Source organism: Arachis ipaensis, chromosome B7 (genome assembly GCF_059453495.1).
Source record: "Arachis ipaensis isolate K30076 ecotype BB chromosome B7, ASM5945349v1, whole genome shotgun sequence".
NCBI lineage: Eukaryota > Viridiplantae > Streptophyta > Magnoliopsida > Fabales > Fabaceae > Arachis > Arachis ipaensis.
The window spans coordinates 82,169,183-82,179,094 of NC_142442.1; the positions used below are offsets into that span (position 1 = coordinate 82,169,183).

Here is a 9,912-nt window from a genome sequence, read left to right on the forward strand (position 1 = left end):
AAGCTTTTTATGCTTCCTCTCCATGTTTACAGAAGGATAACCTTGAGTTGTAAACACAAGGGAGTCCCCATTCAATTGAAGGACTAATTCACTTCTGTCAACATCAATCACAGCTCTTGCTGTGGCTAGGAAGGGTCTTCCAAGGATGATGAATTCATCCTCATCCTTCCCAGTATCTAGGACTATGAAATCAGCAGGGATGTAAAGGCCTTCAACCTTTACTAACACGTCCTCTACTTGTCCATAAGCCTGTTTTCTTGAATTGTCTGTCATCTCTAATGAGATTTTAGCAGCTTGCACCCCATAGATTCCCATTTTCTCTATTACAGAGAGGGGCATGAGGTTTATCCCTGAACCAAGGTCACACAGAGCCTTTTCAAAGATCATGTTGCCTATGGTACAAGGTATTACGAACTTTCCAGGATCCTGTTTCTTCTGAGGCAATGTCAGTTGATCCAGATCACTTAGTTCATTGGTGAACAAGGGAGGTTCATCTTCCCAAGTCTCAATACCAAATAATTTGGCATTCAGCTTCATGATTGCACCAAGGTACTTGGTGACTTGCCCTTCGGTAACATCCTCATTCTCTTCAGAAGAGAAATACTCATCAGAGCTCATGAAGGGCATAAAGAGGTTTAATGGAATCTCTATAGTCTCTAGATAAGTCTCAGATTCCTTTGGTTCCTCAGAGGGAAACTCCTTATTGATCACTGGACGTCCAGGAGGTCTTCCTCCTTGGGATTCACGTCCTCTCCTTCCCTTACAAGTTCGGCCATGGTGATCAATTCAATGGCCTTGCACTCTCCTTTTGGATTTTCTTCTGTATTGCTTGGGAGAGTACTAGGAGGGATTTCAGTGACCCTTTTACTCAGCTGGCCCACTTGTGCTTCCAAATTTCTAATGGAGGACCTTGTTTCATTCATGAAACTCACAGTGGCCTTAGATAGATCAGAGACTAAGTTTGCTAAATTAGAGTTATTTTGTTTAGAGTTCTCTGTCTGTTGCTGAGTGGATGATGGAAAAGGGTTGCTATTACTAAACCTGTTTCTTCCACCATTATTAAAGCCTTGTTGAGGCTTTTGTTGATCCTTCCATGAGAGATTTGGGTGATTTCTCCATGAGGGATTATAGGTGTTTCCATAAGGTTCACCCAAGTAATTTACCTCTGCTATTGCAGGGTTCTCAGGATCATAAGCTTCTTCTTCAGAAGATGCCTCTTGAGTACTGTTGGATGCAGCTTACATTCCATTCAGACTCTGAGAAATCATATTGACTTGCTGAGTCAATATTTTATTCTGAGATAATATGGCATTCAGAGTATCAATTTCAAGAACTCCCTTCTTCATAGGCGTCCCATTACTCACAGGATTCCTCTCAGAAGTGTACATGAACTGGTTATTAGCAACCATGTCAATGAATTCTTGAGCTTCTGCAGGCATTTTCTTTAGGTGAATGGATCCACCTGCAGAGGTATCCAATGACATTTTAGCTAATTCAGACATACCATTATAGAATATGTCCAGTATGGTCCATTCTGAAAGCATGTCAGAAGGACACTTTTTGGTCAGTCTTTTGTATCTCTCCCAAGCTTCATAGAGGGATTCACCTTTTTTTTTTTGTCTAAAGGCCTGAACATCCACTCTAAGCTTACTCAGCTTTTGAGGAGGAAAGAACTTGGCTAAGAAAGCCTTGACCAGCTTATCCCAAGAGTTCAGGCTATCCTTAGGTTGAGAGTCTAACTATACTCTAGCTCTGTCTTTTACAGCAAAAGGGAAAAGCATGAGCCTGTAGACTTTAGGATCTACTCCATTAGTCTTAACAGTATCACAGATCTACAAGAATTCAGTTAAGAACTGAAAAGGATCTTCAGATGGAAGTCCATGAAACTTGCAGTTTTGTTGCATCAGAGAAACTAATTGAGGTTTAAGCTCAAAATTATTTGCTCCAATGGTAGGGATGGAGATGCTTCTTCCATGTAAATTGGAATTTGGTGCAGTAAAGTCACCAAGCATTCTCCTTGCATTATTGTTGTTGGGTTCGGCTACCATCTCCTTTACTTGTTCGAAATTTTCATTAAGGTTGTCTCTGGATTGTTGTAATTTAGCTTCTCTTAGTTTCCTCTTCAGAGTCCTTTCAGGTTCTGGATCAGCTTCAACAAGAATGCCTTTTTCCTTGTTCCTGCTCATAAGAAAGAGAAGAGAACAAGAAAAGAAGAGGAATCCTCTATGTCACAGTAAAGAGGTTCCTTATTGTTAGTAGAAGAAGAAAAGGAATAGGGGTGAAGAAGAATGAAGAATCCAAACACAAGGGTAAGGATAGGGGCAGTGATGTGAGATGAAGAGAAGTGTTAGTAGATGAATAAATAATTAGAAGGAGATGAGGGAGAAGGATTTTTGAAAATTATTTTTGAAAAAGGGTTAGTGATTTTTGAAAATAGTTTTTGAAAAAGGTTAGTAATTTTTGAAATTTTAAAATCAAAAGTTAAAATAATTAGTTAATTTAAAAAGAAATTTTGAAAAAGAGGAGAGATATTTTCGAAAATTAGAGAGAGAGTTAGTTAGGTAGTTTTGAAAAAGATAAGAAACAAACAAAATGTTAGTTAGTTAGTTGAAACAAATTTGAAAATCAATTTTGAAAAGATAAGAAGATAAGAAGTTAGAAAAGATATTTTGAAATCAAATTTTGAAAAAGATAAGATAAGAAGATATTTTTGAAAAGATATGATTGAAATTGGTTTTGAAAAAGATTTGATTTTTAAAATCACAATTAATGACTTGATTCACAAGAAATCACAAGATATGATTCTAGAATCTTTCTTAACAAGTAACAAACTTGAAATTTTTGAATCAAAACATTAATTGATGATGATATTTTCGAAAATTATGAGATAAAAGTAAGAAAAAGATTTTTGAAAAATATTTTTATAATTTTCAAAAATAAAAAAGAAAAATAAAAAAGATTTGATTTTTGAAAAAGATTTTGAAAAAGATAAGATTTTTAAATTGAAAATTTGATTTGACTCATAGAAACAACTAGATTTTTAAAAATTTTTGAAAAAGTCAAATCTAATTTTCAAAATTTTAAGAGAGAAAAAGGGAAAGATATATTTTTTTTATTTTTGATGACAAAGAAAAACAACAAAATGATGCAATGCATGAAAATTTTTAGATCAAAACAATGAATGCATGCAAGAACACTATGAATGTCAAGATGAACACCAAGAACACTTTGAATGTCATGATGAACATCAAGACTTATTTTTGAAAATTTTTATATGCAAAGAAAACATGCAAGACACCAAACTTAGAAATCTTTCATCTCGATCATACTGGAATAGGATTCACCCTCCTTTTGCGTCTGTCACTACGCCCAGCACTCGCGAGTTTGAAGTTCGTCATAGTCATTCAATCCCAGAGTCCTACTCGGAATACCACAGACAAGGTTTAGACTTTCCGGACCCTCATGAATGCCGCAATCAATCTAGCTTATACCACGAAGATTCTGATTAAGAGATCTAAGAGATACTCATTCAATCTAAGGTAGAACGGAAGTGGTTGTCAGGCACGCGTTCATAGGGAATGATGATGATTGTTGATGACAAGTCATCGTAGCCTAGTTTTACTAGCCTTTTTCTTTATTTTTCATTTGGTTTTATGCACTTTCTTGCACTCTAAGTAAGTAATTTGGAATGAAAATGCATGACTTCTTTGAATCAAACAACCACCATGAAATTGATGCTAAATCATGAGGTTTAAGCTAAATCTAATTGATTTTTAATGATTAATAGACCTTGTGAATTTGGTGATACTTTGATTGGTTGTTTTGATTAATTGTAGGTGAAGAAAAGAAGAAAAGAAGAAAGCGTGGCCTAAGAAGCGTGGTTCAAGGAAGAGGAAGTGTGGCCAAGAAAGGAGGAAGTGTGGTGCAACAAACCATGAAGCTCTCTCCAAAGCTCACTAAGTGAGCGCTACACTTGCTTCCAGGAGATCAAGGAGCACAACACAAGGCCAAGAAATAAGGAAATGAGGAACCAAGCTCAGCTCACTAAGTGAGCATTATCGAGAGCGCTAGAGGAAAAATTCAAGGAAAATGTTTTGCAAATGCATCCTCCAAGACTTGAACCCATGACCAAAGGGAAGAGGGGAGGCGCTACTCACATGGAAAAATAAGCCAAAATTGGCCAAATACACTCCCCAAGGATCGAACCCCACACCTTGAGGAAGCAAGGAAGCAAGGCAACCAAGAAAAAAGGTAGTGCATGCTTCCCATGGGTTTCGAACCAAGGACCCTTCCTTGGATGCACCAAAGCTCAGCTCACAAAGTGAGCTGAGCGCTACTCCTTGATGCATGGGGGCACATCTTGACACGGCCAAGAAGTGAGGCACGCAACAAATTGACAAGGCCCTTGGTGCATGAAGCGCGCAGAGTCGACACGGTCCTGGCAGCACAAGGCGCACACAAAAGTGGCACCAAGACACTAGCGCTCAGCTCACAAAGTGAGCTGAGCTCTCCCCTGATGCTTCCCAACCAACAAGACACGCTATGCAAGGCACAAAGCTCAGCTCACAAAGTGAGCTAAGCATTCCCCTGGGAGATGCATTTTGGGCTGAAATTGAAATTTAAAATTCTAACTTACTTCATTCCTTCACCAAATCAAAAGCCCACCCAAATTCCAATATCCAAGAATAGAAAGTGTATAAATAGGAGTTAGTTGGATGTAATTAGGACTGAACTTTTACCTTTTTCTTTTACCTTAGAACCTAGAGACTTCATTTTAAATTTTCCTTTTTACTTGCATTTTAATTGGGAGCTTTTGGACTTTCTGAGAGAACTTGGAAGGAGAATTGATCTCTCTTCTTCTTGGTTCCTTGCTAGAAGCACTCTTTACTTTTCTTGCTTTGGATCTTGGGTGGAGAATTGAAGAAATTCTGTTTCAATCTCACCTTGAGATCCCTTGTTTATTTTCTTTCTGCATAATTGAATTTGAATTTCTGTTCACTGCTTCTTCACCTACTTTGCTTCTGCAATTTACTTTTCTTTACTTCTTTTGCAATTTCTCTTGTTGGATCAAGGAAGGATTTGAGATCTAGACTTGTTATCTAGTCTCTTCCACTCCTGAGATCTTCAACACCTTTTAGAATTACTGCAACTTAAGCACTGCTTTCCTGCTTTTAAATTCTTCAAGTCATTTTACTTTTCTGATAAGATCCACTTCACTGCACTTAGATTTTCTATTTTATGTTTAATGCAATTTAGTTGTTCTTGTTCAGATTCTGCAATCCCAATTCCCAATTCCTTTTATGATTCAAGCAATTTACATTTCTTGCACTTTAAGCTTCAGCCATTTACATTTCTTGTAATCTAAGTTTCTGCAATTTATATTACTTGCACTTTAAGAATCTGATTCTTTACTTTTCTGCTCTTTAATTTACTGCACTTTACCCCTCTCCCTTTATATTTCAAGCAATTTAAATTTTTGCAAAGCACAAATCACTCAACCAAACTTGATTCGCTTGACTAAATCAATCAACCACTAAACTAAAATTGTTCAATCCTTCAATCCCTGTGGGATTGACCTCACTCTTGTGAGTTATTATTACTTGATGCGACCCGGTACACTTGCCGGTGAGTTGTGTGTTTGGAATTCGTTTTCCGAAAATACACATCAATTGTCACGTTCATCACATTCAGGTTGAAGTGCGAATGAATATCTTAGAAGCGGAATAAGTTGAATTGAATAGAAAAACAGTAGTACTTTGCATTAATCTTTGAGGAACAGCAGAGCTCCACACCTTAATCTATGGAGTGTAGAAACTCTACCTTTGAAAATACATAAGTGAAAGGTCCAGGCATGGCCAAATGGCCAGCCCCCATGATCAAAGAACAAAACGTCCTAGGATGATCAAAAGATCAAAAGCTAATCCCAAGATGTCTAATACAATAGTAAAAAGTCCTATTTATAATAAACTAGCTACTAGGGTTTATAGAAGTAAGTAATTGATGCATAAATCCACTTCCGGGGCCCACTTGGTGTGTGCTTGGGCTGAGCTTGAATGTTACACGTGTAGAGGTCATTCTTGGAGTTGAACGCCAGTTTGTAACGTATTTCTGGCGTTCAACTCTGGTTTGTGACTTGTTTTTGGCGTTTAACTCCAGACAGCAGCGTAGAACTGGCGTTCAACGCCCTTTTACGTCATCTAAACTCGTTCAAAGTATGGACTATTATATATTGATGAAAAGCCCTGGATGTCTACTTTCCAACACAATTGGAAGCGAGCCATTTTGAGTTCTGTAGATCCAGAAAATCCACTTTGAGTGCAGCGAGGTCAGAATCCAACAGCATCAGCAGTCCTTCTTCAACCTCTAAATCTGATTTTTGCTCAAGTCCTTCAATTTCAGCCAGAAAATACCTGAAATCACAGAAAAACACACAAACTTATAGTAAAGTCCAGAAATGTAAATTTAACATAAAAACTAATGAAAACATCCCTAAAAGTAACTAGATTCTACTAAAAACAATGCCAAAAAGCGTATAAATTATCCGCTCATCCCTAAAAGTTTTTGGCGCCGTTGCCGGGGATTGTTTGAGTTTGGACAACTGACGGTTCATCTTGTTGCTCAGATTAGGTAATTTTCTTTTTGTTTTATTTTCAAAAATTTTTCAAAAAAAAACTTTCAAAAATTTCTCATCTATTTTCGAAAAAAAATATTTTCAAAAATATATTTTTCTTCAGAATTTTTAAGAATGAATTCTAGTGTTTCATGAAGTATGTCTGGCTATAAAGCCATGTCTAAATTCTTTTGGACTGAGGTTTTGGCTTAAAATTGAATGAATTACTCTCATGTTACATACTAAAGCTTGGCTGGCTATTAAGCCATGACTGACCCTTTGATTGGAGCTTTAGACTAAAGAGCATAAGATTCCTGGAATTCATATTAAAAATTTTGGAATCCTTATTTTTCTTTTTCAGAATGATTTTCGAAAAAAATTAAAAGAAAATACAAAAAATTCATAAAATCAAAAATCAAAAAAATATTTTGTATTTCTTATTTGAGTCTTGAGTCAAGTTGAAAGTTTGGTGTCAATTGCATGTTCATCTTGCATTTTTCGAAAAATTCATGCATTCATAGTGTTCTTCATGATCTTCAAGTTGTTCTTGGTAAGTCTTCTTGTTTGATCTTGATGTCTTCATGTTTTGTGTCTTTTCTTGTTTTTCATATGCATTTTTGCATTCATAGTGTCTGAACATGAAAGATTTCTAAGTTTGGTGTCTTGCATGTTTCTTTGCATATAAAAATTTTCAAAAATATGTTCTTGATGTCATCATGATCTTCAAAGGGTTCTTGGTGTTCATCTTGACATTCATAGCATTCTTGCATGCATTCATTGTTTTGATCTAAAATTTCCATGCATTGAGCATTTTTAGTGTTTTTCTCTCTCATCATAAAAATTCAAAAATCAAAAAAATATCTTTCCCTTTCTCTCTCTTAAAATTTCGAAAATTAGATTTGACTTTTTCAAAAATTTTTAAAAATCTAGTTATCTTCATGAGTCAAATCAAAATTTTCAATTTAAAAATCCTATCTTTTACAAAATCTTTTTCAAAAATCAAATCTTTTTCATTTTTCTTAGTTATTTTCGAAAATTTTAAAAATATTTTTCAAAAATCTTTTTCTTATCTTTACATCATATTTTCGAAAATAACATCATCAATTAATGTATTGATTCAAAAATTTCAAGTTTGTTACTTGCTTGTTAAGAAAGATTCAAACTTTGAGTTCTAGAATCATATCTTGTGATTTCTTGTGAATCAAGTCATTAAGTGTGATTTTAAAAATCAAATCTTTTTTCAAAAAACTAATTTCAATCATATCTTTTCAAAAATATCTTCTTATCTTATCTTTTTCAAAATTTGATTTTAAAATATCTTTTCTAACTTCCTATCTTCTTATCTTTTCAAAATTGATTTTCAAATTTGTTTCAACTAACTAACTAACTTTTTGTTTGTTTCTTATCTTTTTCAAAACTACCTAACTAACTCTCTCTCTAATTTTCGAAAATATCTCTCCTCTTTTTCAAAATTTCTTTTTAAATTAACTAATTATTTTAACTTTTGATTTTAAAATTTCAAAAATTACTAACCTTTTTCAAAAACTATTTTCAAAAATCACTAACCCTTTTTCAAAAATAATTTTCGAAAATCCTTCTCCCTCATCTCCTTCTAATTATTTATTCATCTACTAACACTTCTCTTCATCTCACATCACTGCCCCTATCCTTACCCTTATGTTTGGATTCTTCATTCTTCTTCACTCCTATTCTTTTTCTTCTTCTACTAACAACAAGGAACCTCTTTACTGTGACATAGAGGATTCCTCTTCTTTTCTTGTTCTCTTCTCTTTCTTATGAGCAGGAACAAGGAAAAAAGCATTCTTGTTGAAGCTGATCCAGAACCTGAAAGGACTCTGAAAAGAAAACTAAGAGAAGCTAAATTACAACACTCCAGAGACAACCTCATTGAAAATTTCGAACAAGTAAAGGAGATGGCAGCCGAACCCAACAACAATAATGTAAGGAGAATGCTTGGTGACTTTACTGCACCAAATTCCAGTTTACATGGAAAAAGCATCTCCATCCCTGCCAATGGAGCAAACAACTTTGAGCTGAAACTTCAATTAGTTTCTCTGATGCAGCAGAACTGCAAGTTTCATGGACTTCCATCCGAAGATCCTTTTCAGTTCTTAATTGAATTCTTGCAGATATGTGATACTGTTAAGACTAATAGAGTAGATCCTGAAGTCTACAGGCTCATGCTTTTCCCTTTTGCTGTAAGAGACAGAGCTAGAGTATGGTTGGACTCTCAACCTAAGGATAGCCTGAACTCTTGGGACAAGCTGGTCAAGGCTTTCTTAGCCAAGTTCTTTCCTCCTCAAAAGCTGAGCAAGCTTAGAGTGGATGTTCAGACCTTCAGACAAAAAGAAGGTGAATCCCTCTATGAAGCTTGGGAGAGATACAAAGAACTGACCAAAAAGTGTCCTTCTGACATGCTTTCAGAATGGACCATCCTGGATATATTCTATGATGGTTTGTCTGAATTAGCTAAAATGTCATTGGATACCTCTGCAGGTGGATCCATTCACCTAAAGAAAACGCCTGCAGAAGCTCAAGAACTCATTGACATGGTTGCTAATAACCAGATCATGTACACTTCTTAAAGGAATCCTGTGAATAATGGGAGGCCTATGAAGAAGGGAGTTCTTGAAATTGATACTCTGAATGCCATATTGGCTTAGAAAAAAATATTGACTCAGCAAGTCAATATGATCTCTCAGAGTCTGAATGGAATGCAAGTTGCATCCAACAGTACTCAAGAGGCATCTTCTGAAGAAGAAGCTTATGATCCTGAAAATCCTGCAATAGCAGAGGTAAATTATATGGGTGAACCTTATGGAAACACCTATAACTCATCATGGAGAAATCATCCAAATTTCTCATGGAAGGATCAACAAAAGCCTCAACAAGGCTTTAATAATGGTGGAAGATACAGGTTTAGCAACAGCAAGCCTTTTCCATCATCCACTCAGCAACAGACAGAGAACTCTGAACAAAATACCTCTAATTTAGCAAACTTAGTCTCTGATCTATCTAAGGCCACTGTGAGTTTCATGAATGAAACAAGGTCTTCCATTAGAAATTTGGAAGCACAAGTGGGCCAGCTGAGTAAAAAGATCACTGAAATCCCTCCTAGTACTCTCCCAAGCAATACAGAAGAAAATCCAAAACGAGAGTGCAAGGCCATTGAATTAATCACCATGGCCGAACCTGTAAGGGAAGGAGAGGACGTGAATCCCAAGGAGGAAGACCTCCTGGGACGTCCAGTGATCAATAAGGAGTTTTCCTCTGAGGAACCA

General features: G+C 35.9%; 1 non-coding gene across 1 annotated transcript; it reads right to left on the reverse strand.

Moving 5' to 3' along the window:
- Window positions 1–8,943: 8,943 nt before the first annotated feature.
- LOC148553164 (small nucleolar RNA R71) lies at window positions 8,944–9,051 on the reverse strand. Its single transcript, XR_015892922.1, has one exon. It is a non-coding gene; the product is annotated as a small nucleolar RNA R71 (small nucleolar RNA).
- Window positions 9,052–9,912: the final 861 nt, after the last annotated feature.